This window comes from Serinus canaria, chromosome 9 (assembly GCF_022539315.1).
Source record: "Serinus canaria isolate serCan28SL12 chromosome 9, serCan2020, whole genome shotgun sequence".
NCBI lineage: Eukaryota > Metazoa > Chordata > Aves > Passeriformes > Fringillidae > Serinus > Serinus canaria.
In genome coordinates, this window is record NC_066323.1 from 4432747 (window position 1) to 4455151 (window position 22405).

The following is a 22405-nucleotide window of genomic DNA, read 5'->3' on the forward strand; positions in this document are numbered from 1 at the left end:
GAATGCTTTGCTATTGCAGAGCAAAACCTGCTGAATCACTGGTAACAGTTTAATTCCAAAGTTGGCAACATTTCTCATGGATTGCCCTGTACACAAAAATCTCCATACAGCATATGTGAGTAGTTAACAGTAAATAGGGCTGTTGGATTTAAAAGACATATTATTGTGTCTAGAATAGAAGTGTTTTGGTATGGCCTTGCAAAAACCTCTTAAGTTATGAAAAGAAGAAAAATCCTTCAAGTTATACCTTGACTGATTTAAAAGGAAGATGGATTTTTGACAAAACACCATTTGTAGCATGCAGTATGAAGATTCCCAGTGTGTGGCAAAATGTTTTCATGATACCACTAGAGAAATCAAAATAAAGAGCAGAAACTACTTAGGAATTCACTAGAAACCTTGGTGGGAGCTAGGAATAAAGCCCCCATGTCTGGTGCTTCTGCTTGGCAAGAAAAATAAATGTTTACTTATTAAAGCATTTATTTCTAAATTGTTCAGGTGTGGCTGCCCTTTACAGGAAAGCGGGTGCACGACTGGCAAGGGAAAAGAAAAAATTAACTGGAAAAATAAATACTGTGAAGAGGAAGGAGATACAGCACAGAGGAAAACTACTGTGATAGAAAAGGGCAGTGGATCAGCAGAAGTTTGCTGGTATGTGCAGAAATGACAACATCTGATTTATTCTTGTTTTACAGGGAGAAGCAGCTATTAAGCATATTTCAAGTCATTCCTGCTTGCATTTTCTCCCCCTCTTCTTTCTTTGTAGTTGTGCGTTTTGTTGTTGGTTTCTTTTTTCCCAGTGACAAGAAGATAAACTGCTGGTTGTAAAGACTGCTGCAGGGGAAACACTGGGGGTATAACCACCTAATTATGAATTTCCTGAATGTGCAACATGACCAGGAGCAACTGGACAGGATTAGTGCTGTATGTTTCATCTCCAGCTGTTTCATGAATGCCAATCTCCAAACTCTTCCAAGAAGAACATTTTTTTTTTTTTTTTCCATGGCCCTACTTTTGGCTTTAACAATGCCAGCAATATTGCTTTGTTTTCTTTAGAGCTTGAACTGAAACAAGAGCTTTCAACAAAACAAACCCCAAGCAAACCTAACGAGCCAAAGAGCTGCACAGTGTTAAGGAGATTTAGCTGAAATATTTGTAAAATATCAAAAGGAACATCCTTCTTGTTGGCAAAACTGGAACTAACACTGCAGAGATGCATGATTACGAGACAAGAAATGAGAGTATTTTCTTCTGGTGCAGTGGTCAGAAGTTATTGTTTTGAATAAGCAGCACTGGTGTGTAATCTTCACGGCGAGCTTCTTGAATTGGTGAAGTGCCAACCCTCTTTGGAAGCTCTTAGCAGACAGGAACTTATTTCAACTTATAAAACCAACGTAGACGAAAAAATGTCAAAAATGCCCTGTGTAAGGCCTCAGCTTGCAAACAGACAAATTGTGAAGACAATGGTGCTTCTCATGGAAGAGAGGGCAGCAGGAACCTTTTCTTTCCATCATGCCTTTGTAAAGATTAAGAGACAGCTTACTGAATAATATCCCTGACTAACAATAACTTCTGGAGTGTCAGAAATCCTGTCTTTACAGTAATGGCACAGGTCTTTGGAGAAGCCTCTTCTAGCTGCTGGTGAAGTTCTCTGGTCTTTTGTGACTTCTAGTAGAGTTTGACTGGACATATTTGTTGCTTAGTAGTATCTGTATTTATTGATTAGTAAAATCTCTGTGAGATTCAAAGACCAAATTAAAGACTTGTCCATTAAATGTAATAAAATGATGTCCAATGAGTAATTTGTTTTATCACATTGATATGCAGTGCAAAGTTACCATGCATTGCACTAACAGAAGAGGCAGAGGAATTTTATTTCAGAATCATACAGAGGTTACTCCTTTGATCTTTTCCCAACAATAAGATTTTTGGGGCTTAATTTCTTCACATGTTATTGAGCATGAGAAATCATGACCTGTGTTATCCTAAAAAGGGAAAAAAATCTGCTAATTAATACCATGAGTACAAACTCGGTCAGTTTATGAATGCAAACCTGTGAATATATGCTGAGTGAATAACTGGCATTCATTTCCTCTAAATAGAGAGGTACAGACAGAAATCCTGATTCATGCTAATGTTTACATGCCCTACTTATTTAGAAAGACTGTCCTGCAGAATTTTTGATTCCCTGCAGTAAAAGTGACCATTATAACCTACATACACTTAGCCAGACTTTCTTGCATGTGCCAGTCTCCATAGGCACTATATTGAAAATAAAGCATTGTAAGGATTGAAGGAAATTATCCTGTTTTAATCTGTACAATCTAATTTGCCTTTAGCTTTCTTTTTTTTTTTTTTTTTGGCCACATAAAAGAGTGAGAAAAAACTAGCATGACTGTACTGTGTGATTTTGAGTACTCAATTGTTTAAGTTGCACTAACTTTATCAATTTGTGAGGCACACTGACAGAAAAGCATTTTAAAACAAGAACAGATAACATGGCCTTCTCTTTATTCTGTGAGAGGAGTAAATTATGTCACCACAAGGAGGGGGAGGGAGGAGAGGTGAGACATTATTTTGTTCTGGGTGGTTTTGTGAGGAGATCTTCCACATGTGCTTTTTCCTGGACCTCACCCTGCCAGTCCTACCTCTCAAGTGGCAGGGTGAGGTCCAGGAAAGGGATGCTTGAGGGCTCTTGTTCTCAGCCTGAGGGATCACCAAAGACAATTTTGCTGAGGACTTCTGTCTTTCTTCCTCCAAATTGCTGCTGGCAAAAAAAAAAAAAAAAAGAAAAGAAAAAAAAGAAAGAAGTGTGAACCTGGAGCTGTTGCTATGGATGAATGTAAACTGTTAGGACACTGAGTCCTGAGTCCTCTCCCCACAGCTGCTCAGAGGTGTGATAATGCACATGGAGAGAAAACTCCTGCAGCCACAGTCCATCCAGGGTTTGGGTGGAACCATCCACCCTCTGTGCTGGTGCTATGCAGGGTTAAAACTGACTGAGGGCAGTATATCCCAGGTAAAAACCAACACAGTAGTCTGCAAATAAATCAATCAAAGCGTGCTCTGCATGCTGTCAAACAGCACCAATGCCAAGATCCCTGCCTGCCTGACCTCCAGAATACAGAAGATGCTGCTTGTGGGAATAGTAACAGTTTAACTCAAATCCCATCAGAAATGTGAGGGGAAGTATCCTGAGAGAACAAAGACTATCTTCACAGCCTTGGCAATGATGTCTGATCCCCAAGGCCACATCCCCATTGTACAGAGTCATGGGCCTCTCTGGGTTTTGCCACCGAATAGGAGGGAATGGCTGATGGAGATGATGGCAGAATACAGGATTTGGAACTGCTTTGGATCCAGCCTCACTCAACAGTGCCAAAATTGTTACTGTGTGATGGCTAAACAATTCCAGCCTGAAAGGAGTTGGGGGTTCTGTCTGCTCCTGCTGCATCTGCAGCTTCAGAGTGACTGTCATGGGGACAAGAATCCAACAGAAAGACCAAAGGGCAGAGCTCAGCCTCTTCAGCCTGCTCCTCTACCACAGCACATGAAGGAAGAGAGATGGAGATGTTCTATTGCCACTCGCTTCTGAATAAACAGAAATATCTCACTGTGACAAAAGATAAATATGCATGTTATTGAAAAAAAAAAAACCCACCCAGACTCATCAAAACAGAAAAATTAGTTCATAATTTTGGTCTGTATTTATTTGGATGATAGTTTAGGTCAGTAATTTTCTCCAGTATGACTTGTCTGTCCCTGCTGTGTCATCACTTAACCTAATCCTTTTCCCCCTTCAGTGGCAAGAGACATTTCCTCTTGGTCTGATTAATGCTCTTCCTAGATGAGCTGGCTCAGGGAGTAAGCTGTTAAAGAAATAGTTTTATCTGTTATTTATGTAGGAACTCTCTGATGGAAAGCAATCTTTGCTTCACTCTCCCCTGCCCTCGGTTCCTGAGCCATGCCCAGGCTCTATTGAGTCACTTTATTGTTGCTGTTAACCATCTGCTCTTCCAGCTCATCAGGGCTGTGGGGATGAACAGAAGGAGCTCCAAGGAGAAGGTAACATTTGCTCCAGGTCCAGGCTGACCTTGCTCTAGTTTTTGTGAGTCCACCCTTCTGCAGGTGAGACTGGAATTGTCCCCATGCCTGAGGACCCTGTTCTGAGTTTCCAGATATGGACCAGACTTTTAGATGGATAGAAAAGCTACAAATCAGCCCTATGGTTCCATCTCTCTCCTCTTCTTTATTTCTCTTCATTTTGCTTTCTCCAGGTTTATTTACTCTTCAATTTAAATTCTATCTTTTTTTTCATAATTTTCCAACTCGTGTCAGTGATTTTTTTTTTCCCTTCTAAACCAATGCCTTCACTGTCCCTTCTCTCCCTCTCTTTTTTTTTCCCCCCACAAAACTGTCTATGAGACCAAGTAAAGTCTTTACAACCCCAGAGAATAATTAATCTCATCTGGTCTGTAACTGTATCCAGGACCATCAAAAAGTTTGCATGTTTTGGGTCAATAATAAAACAAAACATTTTTCTACTTTTAGATTTTATGCATTACAAAAGTTTTTGCAATTAACAACGAACAATACTTAGTGCTGGCTGACCATTCCACATTGAAAAATCTTTCCCATGGGAAAACTGCCTATTTGTTATTTTCATAGGAGTTATCTATTTCAGATAACTTTATTTTCATTTTTCTGGGTTTTAGTCATGTACGAAAAAGCCCCAAACCCAGCCTATTTGGCCATGATGCTTTTACTCAGCCTTGATGCCAAACTGATTTTTCTTTAGTGTGTGTTTCAGCAAGAAGCAGAACATCAAGGAGCCCTATGGGAAAAATGTTTGTGTTGATGTTTCAATGGAAGATGAAGAAAATACACCTGGGCTGTCTCAGACTCCAGAGGGTTTTCCAGTTTTTGAAAGGAAACTTTGCTCCGGTGGATAAAGTGGATCAATCATCGATAAAAGTTGTTGGGAAAAGTAACACTGAAGAATACAGTGATGGAGAGAAGGCAGAGCACAGGCGATGAGCTCCTGCAGAGGAAGGTTGGCTTCCCCAAGGACCACGGCTAAATCAAAAGACCCTTCATAGCACGGCTGTGATCTGTGGTGGGGGTAAGGCCAAGTCCTATTTTAAGCTTTTCCTGTAACCAGATTAAAGCTCCAGTCATGATTCCCCCATGGCTTGGATGCAGAGCTGAGAGGTGAATGACAACCACGGCCCCTCCTTGGGGCTCTCTTCCAGAGCCAGGGGATAAACTCCTCTTCTTTAGGGCTGACAATTTAATAAGTCAGAGCATTTCCTTAGCCCTGAAAACATTGCCTAGAGCTTCTCCTCCTTGCTCCCAGCCGATGGGAATGTAGCAATGACCACACTAATGGGAGCACAGGCCTTGGCATTGCAGCAACCCACAGCAGGCACCAAGGGGAGGACATGGATGGGGACATGAACTGACCCCAGCCTGGAACTGCTTGGGAAAAGGGCTACTCTGTCAGAAATGGCATTTTGGTGATAACTTTCCAACGTCCATCACAACCACACACCCCTGCTAGGGCTGGGTGGACAGGGGAGGCTTGGTGGGTGATGTGAGCTCCAGGGGTGGTATTTGACAGTAAGTGTAGTTTACAAAACATATCTTATGAGGAACAGCTGGGGAAGGGCTTATTTAATGTGGAGAAGAAGAGGATCAGGTGAGAGCTCATCCCTCTCTACAAGTCCCTGAAAGGAGATTGTAGCTAGTTGGAGGATGCTCTTTTCTCCTGCACCTGCAGTGAGAGGAAAACAGCCTTAAAAAGAGACAGGGGAGATTCAGATTAGACATTAGAAACAAATGTTTTACTTTTAGGGTGGTCACTACCCCGGGAGGTGTTAAAGAGGCGTCTGGACCTGGCGCTGGGCGACGCGGTTTAGGGGTTATAGCGGTGCTGCAGGCTGGGCGGCTGGCCTGGCTCATCTTCAACCTTGACGATTCTCTAATTCTATTATTCCGCGATTCCAAGTAACGACGAGCGGATCGCGGCGGGTGGACCAGGCGGAACGGGAACCGGAGCGGCTCGGGGCGAAGGCGCCGTGCCCGCCCCGCGCCCGCCCCTGACGGAGCGCCCGCCCCGGCGGCGCGGGGCGGGGCGGCAGCGGGGCTGGCCGGCGTCCCACGCCCGCCTCGGCCGCCTTTTCGGCGGGAGCCGCTACTCCAGAGTGCGCGGTAGCGTGGGCCGGCCGGGGCCCCATGTGGTGCCGACATCACTGACATGGCGGAATCCCCGCCGAGCCCTCCCGGCACTCGCTCCAGCTAACCGGGACTCGCCGCCCCGCACCGCCCTCCCGCAGGTAAGGACGCGGCGGCGCTGCGGGCAAACGGGTGCCGGGCGGGGAGCCCCGCGGCTCCGCTGCGCTCCGAGCGCCGGCCAGCCGCGTCCCCCGCCCCGCGGCGCCTCTCCGGGTCCCGGCTCTTTTGTTCGGCGGCGGGACGCGGCCGCACTCGGTGGAAAGTTTCTCTGCCCGCCCCGCCGGCTCCGTCCGCCGCGGGGAGCGCCCGGCGGGCGGGCGGGAGCGGCCGCGCTCGGGGCTGGCGGCGGGACGGGCGCTCCAGCACCGCCCGGCTGTCCCTGGGGGCGGCCGGCCCGGCCGCTGTCATCGCCACCGCCCTCCCCGCCCGTTGCGGCTCCCGGAGGAGAAGTGCGGGAGCGGTCGGTGCCGGTGGGGGCCGCGGGCACCGCGGGTGTGTGCGGGGCGCCTGCCCGCGGCACCCCCAGAGCCGCGCCCCGCTCCGCAGCCCCCTGCCCGGCCGGGGCTGCGGGCAGGTGGAGGAACCGGGGGCTCCTCCGCTTCCAGAACGTCGGGATCCAGAGGGCATGTTGGAGAAAAAGCTGGAGAAAGGCGCGACCGTCTTCTCTTGGCCCCGTCCTCCCCGCCGGGCTCCTGGCAGAGGCGGCTTGGGGAAGGAAAGCCCTGGAAACTTTTTATTTTTGCTTGCCAGACACCTTTTTAAAATGGCATGCGACCAGCAGACGGAGTAAAAAAGAACAACCCTTTTTAAAAGCTTAACCTCTCTTAGGTTAAGACCACAGCTGCATCCCCCCCTTCCCGGTTCTCAGAAATGTTCTATTTAAATAAGGTTTTGGCGGAGGTAGTGCGGCTTGGAGTTAAATGTAACGAACCATTTATCCCATCTATATTTGTAGAATAGAAGGCGCGGGGCAAGCCTGCCTCTCTCCATATTAGTAATTTTGTATTTCATTTGCATTTCTTTGTGTCCTTTGGGTGTATAAAAGTACTGGCCTTAAAGGGGTAGTTACCCCATCACAGGGTGGGGAGGGGGACTGAGATTTGGAGAGATTGGAGCTCCTTGTTGGCGTTTTTTATTTTTTAATTTGGATTTTTTTTGTTTGCTATTGGAACTCTGTGCTGGGTCTGTGAGAACAGGATTCCCATCTCTCAGTTACCTGTGCCCTAACCACAGCTGCTGTATCCCTTAACCGCTTACCCTGCAGAACACAGTACGTTCCTGAAAGGTGCCAAACCAGTCTAACTCGAGTTTAACAATGTGCTAGGTAATGGCATTTCAAACTTCCACAGATTTTTAAGCGTAGAACACTATTTCTCAACCTTTTTTTTTTTGCAGCAGAGCTTGCTTAAAAGAGTTTGGGAGTGCCAGGCCTGGCAGTGCCTGTACTGGTCTGGGTCTGCGCTTTGTTCTGATGGGGAGCGGCTGCTCTGGACACGGATGACACAATGTGTGCTTGGCTGGGAATCCAGATAAAGGCATCGCTTCCATGAACCTCAGGAATGGCCAAGGGCTGCCTCCTGAGTGGAAGCATCTTGCTCCTCTTGTCCCGTTCACCTACGGCCCGTGTGTCTTTCTCAGCAGTTGCTGCCGGTGCTACCAGTAAGAAAATGATTCTTGGCCGAATTCCCGGGGTCATTTCGGGTCTCGCACAGAAGCGGTCTGTTAGTGCTTTTCTCTTAATCTTCAGCACTTCTGTGGTTCCCTCTCGTTAATTTCAAAGCAGTTGTGATTTGTGGTTGTATTGGGACCCTGCTGTGGCAGAAACGTCTGCTGCCCCAGAAGGATCGTGTATTGTTCTTCCCAGTTCAGTATCTTTTAGCTACTTTATGCTTATAATGTAGCTCAGAGATGAGTCGGTGTGGAAGGTGATATATTTTTCTTATTTTTTTTTTCTTTTTTAAAATTTTGTGCCTTTGGGACTCATCTGGTTTGGGTTTGAGGTCACTGCTGGGACAGCAATGAGAGGGTTTTTTCATACTGTTAGCCTATAGTTGGCCCAAAGGATAAGAAATGAAGGTAGCAAGCAGCCAAAATAAGCTGATATTCTGCTATAGCCAAGAAGCTCAGAGCTGTAACTCCATACTGCAAGTATTTTATCTTTAGTCTCAGAAAAGTTTGTAACTTCCAATCTGAAATGTGTTTATTTTGGCACTTTTTTTCCTATGTGTAGTATTCAGGGAGCTAAAAGAAGTTTTATCCATCATACCTGTTTCTCAGCAGAGAATTTGGGTTTTTTTTCCTCCTCACTTTATAGTTTTCTTTATGTCCTCTGAGAAGGAGAAGCAGTTAAGAGCAGTCAAACTTCTGCAGTTCATAAATCTGTTCAAGAAAATATATACAGACTATGCAGCAAACTTCTGCATGTGTGTGGTTGTATTCATGAACTTTCTAATAAGTATAATTGACTTTTTCCCTCAAAAATGTAGGTTGTCAGAACCAACATTTACAGTATGAATAAATGTTTGTAGCGTGAGGATAAATGCCTGCTGAGTACATGTAATTAAATACAGGGCCCAGAGCCTGAACACACCTGAATCAAACAAATTACTCTCCACAGTGCTTTTTTTCTTCACTATAGTCTGCCACTTCCCTCCAAAGAAGAGACATGGGGGGAGATGGAGTGACATCTTTGGAGTACTTGGAGTGGCAGTTTGGGACACACTGGGAGAGCATCCTGTCACTCCACCGAGGCTGTTTGGTGTAAAGTCTGGAAATAGTTTGACTGGAATTGTTTTGAGCAACATGCCACAAGTTATCGAAATTCCATTTGTTTGCAGTAGCCTTTGGTGTACAGCAAATAAAATAAATAGCAGAAGAAGCCAGCAGAGCCCTGTGTAAATCTCAGCTATGCAAAATACTGGCGAGACAAAGTTTCTCAAGCGTTGCCCAGAGGATTTGTGCCTCAGTGATTGTCTCTGCACTGCTGAGTGGTGGAGGATCCTTTGGAAACAGCAGTATCAAAACTGGTGTTGTTTACGGCCAAGGTTTAGTGTCCCTGTGTGATCTGTCCCTGGAGATGGAAGGTATGTGGGAAGAGGGAAGTTCTTCAAACAAGGCACTGGAAATAGGAGCTGCTGGATACACAGCCATCTACAGGCAGGAATGCTGGTATGTCAGCGAGCAGATAACTCCAAACAGCTTCCATGGGGATGTGGTGGTTGGCGTTTTTATCAGTTTATTCTAAGCACCTCTTTGCAAAATTAAAGTTGGAAGCCTGCTCGCTGTTAGATTCCAGACAGCCAGGGAAAAAAAAAAAAAAAAGAAAAAAGCACAAACTAATTAAATGTGATTTATTGTGGAATTTGCAACAGTGTTGGAGAGATGAGTTGCCTTTCAGAAATGCTGCTGTGGATGTTAAATCTGTGCTTTGCTCTGGATGAAAAATGACGGTGCTGTTGAGCAATTACACAAGAAAAACGTTGTCTGTGTTAAAGTCTGTTCTTGAGCAGGAATATTCCCTGGAGGTCCCAGGTAATGCAGCTTGGAGCAAATCTTTGTGGTGCTTTTAATTGGAAAAAGGATGGGTTTCCTTGAGCTTAGAGGTTAAAATGCAGGGCTTCTCCAGTGACATGCTTTCTGCATTTCATCTGAGGAATCCTTTGTTTACAAGTAAATTGTGGTGTTTGTTAGCAGATAACAGACAGAAAGCCAACAACATAAGAAACATTCTCTATTTGTTTTTCTAATGGTGACAGTTTATAATGGTGATATACTGAAAATTGCCATGTGAATAGTCTGCTTAGTAAACTGCAGCTATGTATAGTGTTAGCTTTGTAATATGAAGCAATAAACAATTCCTAAGTAATGAAATACATATTTTATAATTTCTTTTTTTTTTTTTTTTTTGAGAGGATGAAACTACAGCTAATTCTGATATGTGGCATTTGCTTGTTCTGGCATCTGCTCCTCATTCTACAAGATACTCAGTGCAATGACAAGATGAATTCAGGAAAGGAGTTTCTGCTGTTGTGTTTTTTGTTTATCTTGTTATTTTTTAGATTTAGAATAACTGAGAGCAAACACTTGAATTCTCTGGAGATGAAGGTGGTAAGCCTGTCAGATTTTTCTGTGTTGAGTTAGTATATTGCAATTCTGTGGCAGCAATGCAAATACCTTAAAACATGCTTTACATCCTGGTTTCTTATCATTGCCTTATGCATAATTATGGACTTCTCTATTATTAGGTCCTTGCAAAGGACTCTAATAATAGAATGTGTGTATACATGTATTTAAACATCTCCTTCATGCTTCCAGGAATGCTTCATATGGAATGCTTTGGAAAGAGAGAAAGAAATTCCTTTTGAGATTAATAAAAACTTATATAAAGAACAATTTTAGATGACCCTTTTCACCCTCAGAGATGCCTGGGATGTTGTGGACAGATTTCCCCGTGCTTTTAATCTGAACTAGCAAAACCAATCTGCTCACAGTTTGTAGGTTCTCTGGGCCTCTCTGCAGCTGTGTCAATTTTACGTGGTTGCTCCCCATTATCCACTCACCCACTAATAAAAAGCCAATGTTTATAACCGAAATCCCAGTGTTGTCTTTTGCCCCAAATATTTCTGCACAACCCCTTAGTCAAACCCAGAACTGTAGTGAAGTAAGATGGAGTGATTGTTTTGGACCTTGATATAGCAGAAGCAGCGTGGGAGTCGAGAGTTGTCCTGATTTGTTTCAGGATGACCTTACTATTTTCCTTTAGAGTATGGTTAGTTAGCAGAAAGAATTCATTCCACTTTATCACTTGCCTTTGCTGTAGAAGTATGTCCCTATTCAATGACAATTCAGGCACCATAAGTGACCTTATGCTTGTAGATACTTAAACTGGGTATGCTACTCAGTGCTATGAATTGTTCTGCTCCTCATTTATATATTGATGTGGAATAATGCAGTAGAGAAAAAAAGGATGAAAGCATTTGTGGATAATGAGAGCACTGGGTGGGTTTCCTTCTGGTCAGCCTGTGTTTTTTTGTGGACTCATGTGATGTCAGCTCACAGAAGGAAAAAATTGCCTTTGGTGTCTTGTTACTAGCAAATGTATGGCAACCAGAAGCATCACTTCATTAGAATGAATTGACAGAGCAGAAGAGACCCAGTGAGAACTGCAGAGCTTGTGGAATATTTTGGGGTCTATAATGCCTGAATAGTGTGTGGTTTTTTTGGGTTTTTTTTCCCTTTGTCTGTAAGTACTGGTGGAAATGGTGAGTTTGGAAAGCAAAGATGCAACTTTGGCTTGACTGACTCCATGAAGGGTGTTGCTTTACTGGGCTTATGTTGAAGTGGAAAAAGTTCCTCCTGTTATGACAAGACACGTCAAATTGGAACATACCATGTACCTGATTCTTCTAGATATATTTGAACTGGATGCAAGTTTGGGACCCGGTTGCATATATGTTTGTGTGTTCTGTTCTTGTAGCAGATGGTAACTGGTGTTTGACTTTGAATAGTGTGTTTGGCTTGAGCAGTTATAAAGTTGTTCTTGTTTTCACTAGATCGTAATTCACTTTGCTTAGAACACCCTCATGTCCTGTTCTTTTGTACTACTCTAAAGCTCTAAGGAATTTTTTTTATAGTCTTGTTAGGATATATTTTTTTTATTAACTGTATTGTAATTTGAAAAAAGGGGTTGAGAATAAGCTGTAGATTTTCCCCAAAACACATTCTTGATCCTCTGTTATACAGTCCTGTATTGAACTGTGGCTACCTTTGGAAGGCATGACTTTTAAGGTGAAAAATTTGTTCCTATTTGGTTGCATTGTCTGAAGGATGGCAACATGTTTCTTGAGGGCTGATTTCCACTGAGTCATCCCCTGAACAGGGCAGAGGGATGTTTAGCTGCTATCACATCTTCTGCTTTGGCAGGTTAGCTAGGAAATTTGTTCTCAAAGCCTGCCTTGGGGAGGAGAGAGCAACAAGTCTTTATTTTCGAATGCTGGAAAGTGTTAGAAGCTGTGGCAGCTCAAAGAAAAGCAAATGAAAGAAAGCAACTGTTTCTTACTCTGGATTTTTATGGAATTGGCTTCTGCCTTAGTGAGGTATTTTTTTCTTTTTTTTTTAAATTTTTTTCCAAGGTCTGCTTTTCTCAGTGTCCCACTTGCCCATCCTTCTTTGAACACACGTATTCATTAGCTACCTGTGATTCCTGATACTACAGCAGGATTTTCCTTCTAATTGTCTCTCAGTATGATTTATGTTCTGTTGGTTGCAAAGCTATTAAAGGTGATCTTAGCCATGCAGTGAGATTTCTTCTGCTCTTGTGCTCCAGGCTGGGGGCTTGGGGTGCAGCATTCGGTCACAGGAGCAGTGTTCCTTCTGAGCAACCCATCTGACAGTCCCTGTGTCTGGGGAACTGGGCAGCTAGAGACACAATACTTAATTTGGCACAGTGTTTGCTCTTAGCTGGCTTTTCTTGAATGCTTCAGATGTGGGTGAGGGAGGGGTAGCAGATCTGGGTTTGTGGAACGCTGCATTCCCTTCTGTCTCCTTCCCTTGGAGTTCGTGTGCTGGCTGTGACGCGTGGCCTTGGCATGACTAGAAGTGCAGGCATGTGGACGTGAGGAATGTGTCCATCCACACGTGCATGGGGTGTGCCCAGCACTGCAGCCCAGGTGGCTCTCTTGGCCCCAAGGTGGGTACAGGTGACCCAGGAAGGCTGTGGTGTGCTTCAGAGAGTTGAAGTGGTCTGACAGGACCACACGTGCTGCTCCTTGCATCACAGATTGAGGCGTTGTTGATGGTATGGGTCCCAGCCAGCCATACAAAGAGGGAAAATCCATCTTCAAAAGCTGGTCTTGAGGAATGGGTCAGAAGTTTCCTGGCTTGGTTGGAAAGGGTATTATTATAAGGAAGGAAATGAGGGATTGGTGTAGTGAGGTGGCCTCGTGTTTTAGCTATTGTGTTTAAGAGGTGGAAGGAGTTAAACTGCACATGGTCTGTGGAGAACTTAGGCTTGGAGAGTAACCCAGAAGCAGGATGAGCTGCAGAAAGTTGGTGGTGTTATGGAAAAGAGAAAGGGATGGTGAAAAAAAATCTAAATTCAGTATAAATCATAGTTAAGTGGTGCTTCACTGTGTCTGTGTTGATGTCTGAACGTGTACGTGGGTTGTCTCCTTTTAAATGGGTGACCTTACGTGGCTTGGAGGAGCAGAGAAAATGTCACAGTGTCACAAATAACCCCCTGTAGAAATTGTGGAGTTGAAACAGCACTTAAGATTCTGGATCAGTTGAAAATGACTCTATAGCCAGAAGACTGACCCCTGCTCTCTGTGTGCACTGTGACCCTGCAGGCTGTCAGCTCTGCTCTGAAGAGTTCAACCTCCTGTTGTACTTGTAGGAAATGTATGTTGGATGTTCTGAGGATAAAAGGTTAATTTTGTGGCAGTTCAGGGTGTAAGTTCATATGTTCATAAGTCAGTTTGTTTGACAGTCAATTTCTTTCTTTTCTATAATCAGAAGTTTGTAATTTAGTCTGCTGTAGATACCTTCCTAGTCTCTGACAAAACACTGAGAAAAAGCAGAAGTGAAGCCTGGTTTTCTGATACTTCTGTGTTTTGCTTGCACTTAAGCAGGTAGGTGGTTCATTCCCACGGTGTCTCCTTATGTAACTTCCTATTTGTATGTTGTCCTTTTGGTTTATTTGTTATTAAACTAAATTACATTTGAGTTCAGCAGGATCTCAAAACATCAACAGAAGTCAACAAACAGAAACCTTAAAGGACCAAAGGAAAATTACTTTGTATTTCTCATTGTGGTTAATTCAGATGTAGGTGAGGTTATAGTGTCATGTTCAGGAGTAAGAAATATCCTATGGATTTCACCAGAGGCCCAGATAATGTCTTGTTGGATGTCTGTTGTGGAGTACTGGGCAGCACTCAGCTGTTGCCACCATGCCAGGAAGTTAAATAAGGTTCATTGAGAATTTTAGTACTAGATCATAGGCACCAGTGGTCTGGGGTCACACTCTTACTTGAAATTGAACATGCAGGTTACATTATTCTTAGCTGACGATCACAATGCACAAGAAATCTTATCTCAGAACTCCTCTTTAGCTATTTTTCCACAAAGCAGAAGTTCTGTAGAGTTTGATATCAAAGTGGAAAAAAGTGACTGAAAGGATAGATTTAGCATAGTCATTAGGAAGAAATAGTTTACTGTGAGGGTGGTGAGACTGGCACAGGTTGCACAGAGGAGTTGTGGCTGCTCCATCCCTGGAAGTGCCCAAGGCCAGGCTGGACAGGGCTTGGAGCAGCCTAGGATAGTGGAAGGCGTCCCTGCCTGTGGCAGGGGGTTGGAACTACATGGTCTTTAATGTGCCTTTCAACCCAAACCACTTCATGAGTCTGTGATCTGAGCCTTAATCCTTGTTCCTTGTGTGTCAGCTGGTGGTGAAATTAACTTGTTTCATTCTGCTCCGCACATGTTTATTTTTGCAACTCCATATGCTGCTCTAACAGATCTTTATTATTGCTTGTTAAGTTCAGCGGTGCTTTTAGTGACTGCACAAAACATAAACATCCTCTGTGACTTCGTTAGACATACAGTGCAAACTTTTTGTTGCCTTGAAGGCTGTTCCTTGGGTCAATGAGCACTGTGAGCAGCAGTCAGGGCACTGTACGCCCACGACTGCAAGGAGATGAGGAACAGAAAGGAATTGTCTTGTTACCTAATTTAAATGTCTTCTCCCTGCAAGCTCTCGTGTGTGTGGTGTTTTATCTTTACCCTTTCCCCTCTCAGTTAGCAGGGCTGGACGTGCTTGTCCAGCTGTTCCAGCTGCCTTGTTTGGTGGGCAGGAAATGGTGATGTGGTGGAAATTAGGCAATTCTGCCGAGTGCAACCAAAAGGATCTGTGATCTCTTCCACAGCAGCCACTTCTGGCTTCTGGGTAAAATGAAGGAGTCAAGTCATTCAGATACTTCTGTAACCACAATCTGTGTAAGGAATGAGGTGGCTACACTTGAATTTTTATGTGCCTCTGAATAGGTTGCTTCAGTGGATGTGTGAGAGCTGCTATGTTACTGTAAAGGCAATATTTGTGGATCTAAAACTCTGAAGTTAGACATCAACGGTTTCACTTCCTTTGGCATTTTGCGATCATGCAGTCAAACAGGATGATATTATGCCCTAAAATGTTGCTGTGAAAAGTTTTTTCAGTTTCTCAAAGCTTCTAGACTATTCCAGTCCTGCCCTTGCTAGCACATCTGAGTCCTTTCTGCTCTGTCTTACTAAATCCTTGTTTCTCTATTCCTTTTTTCCTTTGTTAGACTTTTGTAGACTACAGTGTATTGATTTCAGTGTATGGGTTAGTGCAAGGGGAGGAAGGTGAGTGAAATGTGAGAACTGGGGCAGAGAAAATAGGGGTATGTGAAGACATGGAAAATAGTATTGACTGGATCAGTTTGCAAGTAGACCAAGTGTATTATTATTGGCCCTGCTATAATTTAAGGTTCCATGACGTTCTCTCTCGATGAAGCACAAGGAAATACAATAAGACACTCTTAAGTGGTTGAGTTCACTTGGACTGTGATAAGAGCACCTCTGAGCAGATCCGACCCAGCCTGGCTAGCAGCAGTGCCCTGGTGGTGCTGCAGCTGCAGGGCTATGGGCAGTGCTGGCTGGGGATGAGGTGCTGCTCCCTGGCTCTGCTGAGCCACGTGGCAGCGGGAGATCTGTCCTTTCACTTGGGGAGGGAAAAGCAAAGCCTTGGCCTGCTGCCTGGACTAACCTCACATGGCAAGCAGAGGACTTGTGTTCGAGTTAGAAAGTGTATGGGGATGGCAGATTGGATCAGTCAGCTTCCCTCCTCTTCTGTCCTTGGAAGACTTATTTTCCATTAATTATGGATACGTAGATTTTTTAAATTTTTTTTCAAGTGTCCTAGCTCTGTGGAGCAAGTGAGATGTAACTGTGGTCTGCTGGTTCCCTGAAGGGTTTCCCCCTGGATGGCTGGCTGGGCAGGAGGTTTCTCTCTGCTGGGGCAGGGGCGCAGTGAGGTCCTGCCTGTGCTCCCTGGACTGTTCCTCCTCCTGCTCCTAATGCCTGGCCAAGTGCAAGACAGTTTGAGGGAGCTGTATGCAAAGTGTAGATTCAGATGAAGAAAACTTTTCCTTAAAAATTTTGAAGATGATTTGACTGGTTCTTCAGTGAGTATTTCATGTTGGCTGCATACTGTATAAAGTATCACTGATTTAGTATTTTTTCATATCCCTACTTTTTCTCAGAAAATGTTTTGCAATATTTGACTTGTGCATTTATGAAAGGATTTGGCAGATGGGAGAGGGAAGCAACAACTCTTCTCTCGTCACACACAGAATACACAGTTGGAAGGAAGAAAGAGATAAATACCTTTTTTATCTGTTCTAGTATATTCGACAAAGGTTTTCTTTGTTTTTCTGCCAACAGCAGCTCTTCCTGACCTTTGTGATCAATATTAGCAATGGAGTTTCTTCAAGCAGATGTAGAGACTTTGTTGTGCAACTGCTCAACCAGAGTGTGAACGTGGTCTGACAGTGGTTATACAGCCATGAAGAAAGGTATCCACCCAAGGGGGGAATCTTATTTTGCTTTTAATAGAGATGGGAAGGGAGATTAACACTATTTTGCAAGTCCTTCTGGGATTTGTTTTGGAAAGTGTATGCTTTCTGATCACCTATGTTAGTGAAAGATGGGTAAATTGGAAGTGGTAGAGTTACAGGCGAGGGTTACAAGCATGACTGCAAGTGTGGAAAGCCTTTCTCGTAAGATGAGATGGAGAAATACTTAACAGGAAAGAAGTTCCAATGAACTTTACTATCTCTAAATCCATCAGAGAGGTAAACATTGAATGCATACAGGACTGTTTAAGCCAAAAGCCAGTGCTGGCAGATGAACGTGTGGACGCAAGATGTCAATAAATAAAAACTTCCTTAGAATTTGATAGAGCAGCTTAGTCCAAACCCAGCCCAGCTATCTAAACAGGAGCCAGCTCAGGGCATGCAGAAAGACCTAAGTACTTTTAATGTGCAGGGCTTAATGCAAGGCTGTTAAAGAGTGTTGTGTGCCTGTGATACTCCTCATTCATATATGGGACTGTACAAGTGGCAGATGGATTTCAAGGAAGTGGGAGAACAGAGAACTTGGAATATAGTCTGATGAAAGTACTGTGGGCATTCATTGCAGCTGCAAAATGTGTAAATCTAATCCTTACTTCTTAATGAACTGGCATACAGCTTCAACTGGCAACTTCTTTTTAAGTCTGCTTGTACCTGAAGTTGTGCATGTGCAGGGCTGTACAATAATGGTGGTGCAGCTTCAGTATGGCTGCAGTCCTGGTGGAATTTACTTTCGTGTCCTGCTACTTTTACTGGTAGAAGGTCCTGATGTAACATGGTTCCAGGAGAGGAGATGGGTGGCTTTCAAAGAGCTTTGAACATCAGGTCAAACAGCAAAGGTGCTTTCCAAAAGTGGTGGATCACTTATCAAAGTGGAGAAGTTTGTATCCAAAACTTTACCAAGGATAATCTCTAGGAAAGAGTATGTTAATTCTTCAGATAATCACAGGCTTCAAAGCAAAATCAGAACGCAAGATAAACTTCTGTTTACACTTTGTCCTAGGGGGAAAAAAATGTAACAAGGTCAGGCTTATACAAATGTGAATTTAAATATTTAAAAATGCCTGAATTTGTGTGCTGGTAGAAGATAGAAGCTATACTGAAATACAAGGTAAAAGTTTTTTTAAAAAGTGTAATCAGCGAACAAATGTTCAATGCCGAAGTAGAAATACTTTCAGTGATAAGGAAAGGAAAATTTAAATTTGGTCATCTGCAACTTCACAAGTGGCTGTAAAACCAGCAAATTGCTAGGTCTGCTTGCACCAGGACTCTGGAAAAGGAAAAGGCATGTAGAGAAGGTATTATCCAGCTAATTGCTTGGTAGCTACACTGACATTTCTTGAATACTGACCTATAGTGTTCCCCTTTCCCAGCAGAAATGCTTTTGTGTCAGACAGAAGTTAATGTTTCTTTGGACAGAGGAGGATGCAGTGAGTCCTGCAGACTTTCATCTGAGCCTTTTCCTCTGCAGCAGGAGTCACAGGAACTTGATGACAGAGGTGTCTTCCATGATACCATTGAGATTTTAGTTTGGGGTGTAATTTTTTTTGTTTTAAAGGCAGGTTCTACTTTAATATATTATCAACACTCTCATTTAAGCTTGTGATGTGCTTTTTCCTAAGCTGCTTGGGGGGTACAAGTTGTTTTAATTGTCTTTATGCTAATTCAGAAGAACTGGGAGCTCTGTTTCCATCCATCAGCGCTGGAAAGTGAAACAAAAGCCAAGCAAACTTTCAGATGGTTGCAGGTCCTGGATCCCAGCCACTGCCCAATGGCTCTGTCATTTGCTGCTTACAAAACACTGTGCTGGGCGTGTGAGTGTGGACTTTGCCTTGCCTGTGCTGGGAAGTGAGCATGGACTTTGCCTTTGTCAGCAGCAGGAGGAGGAAGGTGAAGCCCTGAACGTTCCCTGTGGGGTCCCCAGCCTTGGGCCAGGGCTCCCTGCCAGCGATGTAAGGATTGGCTTGGGAGTTCTCCAGGGTTATAAAACACCCAGCTGTTGAACTTTTAAAAGTTGTGTGACTGGGCAGCTGGGAACTCGGGTGGGCTGGAGGATGAGCTGTATTTGACGGAGGAACAATGGTTTCACAAGCGCGCACACGTACTCCCCTCACCCCCTTCTGGGGCCATGGGTGTGCACTATCTGAAATCCTGGTGCTAATTAAAAATCACAATAAGCCAGTGCACTTAAAAGTGGCTTTTGTTGGTTTGGTTTGGGGTTGTTTTGGTTTTTTTTTTTAATTTAAAACTGCTCTGACTGGGGAGTTAATGAAACAACTGGGAACAGCATCTCGCATCGTGGCCACTTGCTCAGTCGTGGCTGAGTTGGTGCAAAGTATGCTGGAGCTGATTTTTATTGTTCCAGTGGGATTTCAGCCTACTGTGGCAAGGGAAAAGTTAACATGGGCAACAAGAACTAACTCAGCTTCCAGGAGTGAAGGTGCTGGTGGGAGGCCAGGAACTGACTGGAAGAACCTGGCTGGGAATGGGGCAGAGGGAGCATCCCTGAGCAGGTTGGCAGAGCCCAGAGCACAGCAGAAGTGATCAGTGGGGCTTTATTTAATGCTGGCTGGGTAGCATGGTTTAGTTTCAGTCTCACCCACAAACTGCTAAGCATTTCCTGATTTAGGAAGGTCAATATGAAAAAACTTGCAGTGTAATGCTGTCATTTTTTTATATGGACAGTCAAACAGATCCCATGAAGTGATAATTAGTGTTACTGGCCAGGGCAGTCTGTCAATTTTAGTAGGAAATCATTAAATAAACACTGGTGAATAACCAGTATGCTGGTTCTTCTTCCTTGGAAGAGACCAGGGCACTAACAGAAGTGATGTGTTTCATTATCCCCATTTTGCAGCTGAGAAAACAAGGCACAGAGTTGAAAATACTGGAGATACTTAGTTTGGGGCTTGTTTCGGTTGTGGCTGGACTAGAAATCTTACTAGTGGTCTGCACATGTGTGGGGGTTTCCCTCCCCAAGGCAGCTTTTGGGAAGTGCCTGTGTACAGTTCCTACCTCTGAAAGCCTCTCCCAGAGGAGGTTTCCTTGGCAAGAGGGCAATAACTACTTGCCTTCTGCTCAGCATATTGTATTGTATCTGTAGGAAGCCTTTGTACAAGGCTGACTTGCCTGGGCAGGGGGGCAAGGACAGTTCCTTTTCAAATGCCAACTAGGTCTTTGCAAACTAATACAATTGTCAGTAGGCAGTACAGCATACACCTGATTTAGAAAGGTTATAGTTCTTTTTTAGAAAGGATAAAGTTATCTTGCCTGGCTTTGTAATTTGTATTTTTGATGGGTGCATGGAGTCATATTGCCATAAGAGGAGGGAATACTGCTCACTTCCCCTGGCTGATTCCACCTACTTCAGTAGCTAATCTTTGCATTTTCGTTTCTAATGTTGTGCTCAATTCTGATTTACCTGGCTCCTGCTTCTGCTCCTGTTGTTTGGTGTCCAGTCCTTGTTGGCTGGGACTACATAAAAATGCCAGCCCTTTGAGAGGGCTGCTGTGGCATGTATTGGGCACAGGTGTTATCAACTCACAGATTAATCTGTGGTCACTTGGCTGGCCAGCTCTTGATACATTGAAGATATTTTACATTTATTGTGCAGAGTGAGCTCTTTTATCAGTGTTGTGTGGTACCAAGTCAGAGGCTGGCTAAAGAACACACATGTGCTAACACAGCTATCTCTCCAACCAGAGGTGTAATCTTGTCCAGGGAGCGCACTTGGATTTGTTTGACAGGGCCTGTTTTATAGAGAATGACAATGCTGATTATGCTCCTATCTTTGCATTCCTTATCACTGGAATCCTTCATTGACTTATGATTGTTTTATCTGAAAGCTGTGTCTTACTAATGGGATGTAATTGCACTGGGCAACCTGCTTCTCTTTCAGCTGCTGGTGCCCAGTTAACACAGTCTCTCTCTGCTCCATCCCTCTGTATCAGTGTGTCTTGGTGTTGGCAGTAGGTCAGGCATTTCTTTAAAGGCTCAAATCAAAACTTAATTGAAAGATTTTGGGGCTGACTTGCCCACTGGGGTAAGTCAACAAGTGCATTTTGTAGCTCTTCCAAATACCAAACAGAAGAATTCATTGAATTCTTTTCCCCTGCATCATTTGCCCTATTTTCACTTCTGTTTTGCAGTGGGGTTATGCTGCTGTTGGAGTTCAGCCCTCCTTAGTTTGTTTTAGAATGCAGCTCGTTTTCTGTTTTCTTGCAAGTCATGGTTATTTTTCTTTGTCTGACTTGTCTTTAGCCTTGGTTTCACTTACCAAATTTCTGTACTACTTTCACTGGCTATTCTTAGCTTCCCTCTTTTACCCTTTTTTATGCTGCGTTACATTTTTGTCTTCTTACCATGGTATCAGGATGGGATTTTAGTTGAAGTGTCCCTCTTTCTCAAACAGAATCAAAATTTTTCAAGTTGTCTTTTCTGGAAAAACAAAAAAGAGCTTAGAGTTGTAGATAAAGTTTTTCAAGTCCGTTTTTCCCCTCAGTTCTCATCAGTTTTGGGAAATTAGCATTTGTTGTTCTAAACCTAAACTGCATGTGCTGACTCCAATTAATCTCCCTCTAACAACATTTGATTGCTGTGGCGACTCAGAAGTTCTCATGGGATGATTCTGACTGGCTCTGTGAAGATGAAACTTGCAGCTGTTGGGTATTGAGTGCACAAAAGTCACAAGGACAATAAAACACTGAGGTTTTTTTCACACATCTTATATAGGTTGAGTGTGTATGGTGCAGGAAGTTTTGTTTGCTCTTGAGCTATGTTTGAATTCCCTTTGTGGTGTAAATCAAATAATTCTCTAAGTGCTGTCGTCAGTGGGGGAAGGAAATGGTTTCACAAGTGTTTGCTGTACAGAACTTTGCGGAATAGCTCAAGTAGTTAAACATAATGATATTAAAAAGCTGCTGAGATCCAACTCCATGTGCCTATAAGTAGATAAAATAGCACTGATGCACATCAGAGTGTGAGTTTGTGCCCTGATGACACAGCTCTGAGTTGATGCTGCTACTGAAAGGTCAGTCCTCTCACTCCCTTTATTCTTGTTTTGGCTCAGTGAGTCAAACTCCCTGGGCTGCTCTGGAAGTCGGCCTTATGAATCTCTGTCTCTCCTTGCTGCTGGGTGAGGTCCATCCTGGCACAGGCAGTGAGGGTCCAGTGAGGCTCCTGCTGTACCTGAGTGGGGCACAGTGTGTCCTGGGGCACCTCTGTGCCTGCTGCCCCAGTGTGCTTCCCAGCAGGCAGGGATGTTCCTGCTGGGGTGGATTGCAGAGAGGAACCATCCTTGTTAAATGGACAAAAAGTACATTGGGCTTTGCCTTTAGTCTTTTAGTACTGGTGCTGTTTGAAATCAGTGTCAGTGGTTGTTCTCCCTGAGCACCACCTCCCATGCTGAAGGAGAAGGGTTAAGAGAAGGGAAGTGCTGCAGGTGCATTCTTGGGGGCTCCTCAATGCTCTGCTGTGTCTGTGTGGGGCAGCTTGCTCTGAGTTGTGCAGTACTCCTTAGCAGGTGG

The 22405-nt window shown here is 44.0% G+C and overlaps 1 protein-coding gene across 1 annotated transcript in view; it reads left to right on the forward strand.

The window, feature by feature from the left end:
* The first annotated feature begins 6156 nt into the window (after positions 1-6156).
* FNDC3B (fibronectin type III domain containing 3B) overlaps positions 6157-22405 on the forward strand; it is a 184664-nt gene continuing 168415 nt past the window's right edge. Inside the window, exon 1 of the mRNA XM_009089025.4 lies at positions 6157-6335. The gene's annotated coding sequence lies outside the window, so the exon portion shown is untranslated. The remainder of the gene's footprint in view (positions 6336-22405) is intronic.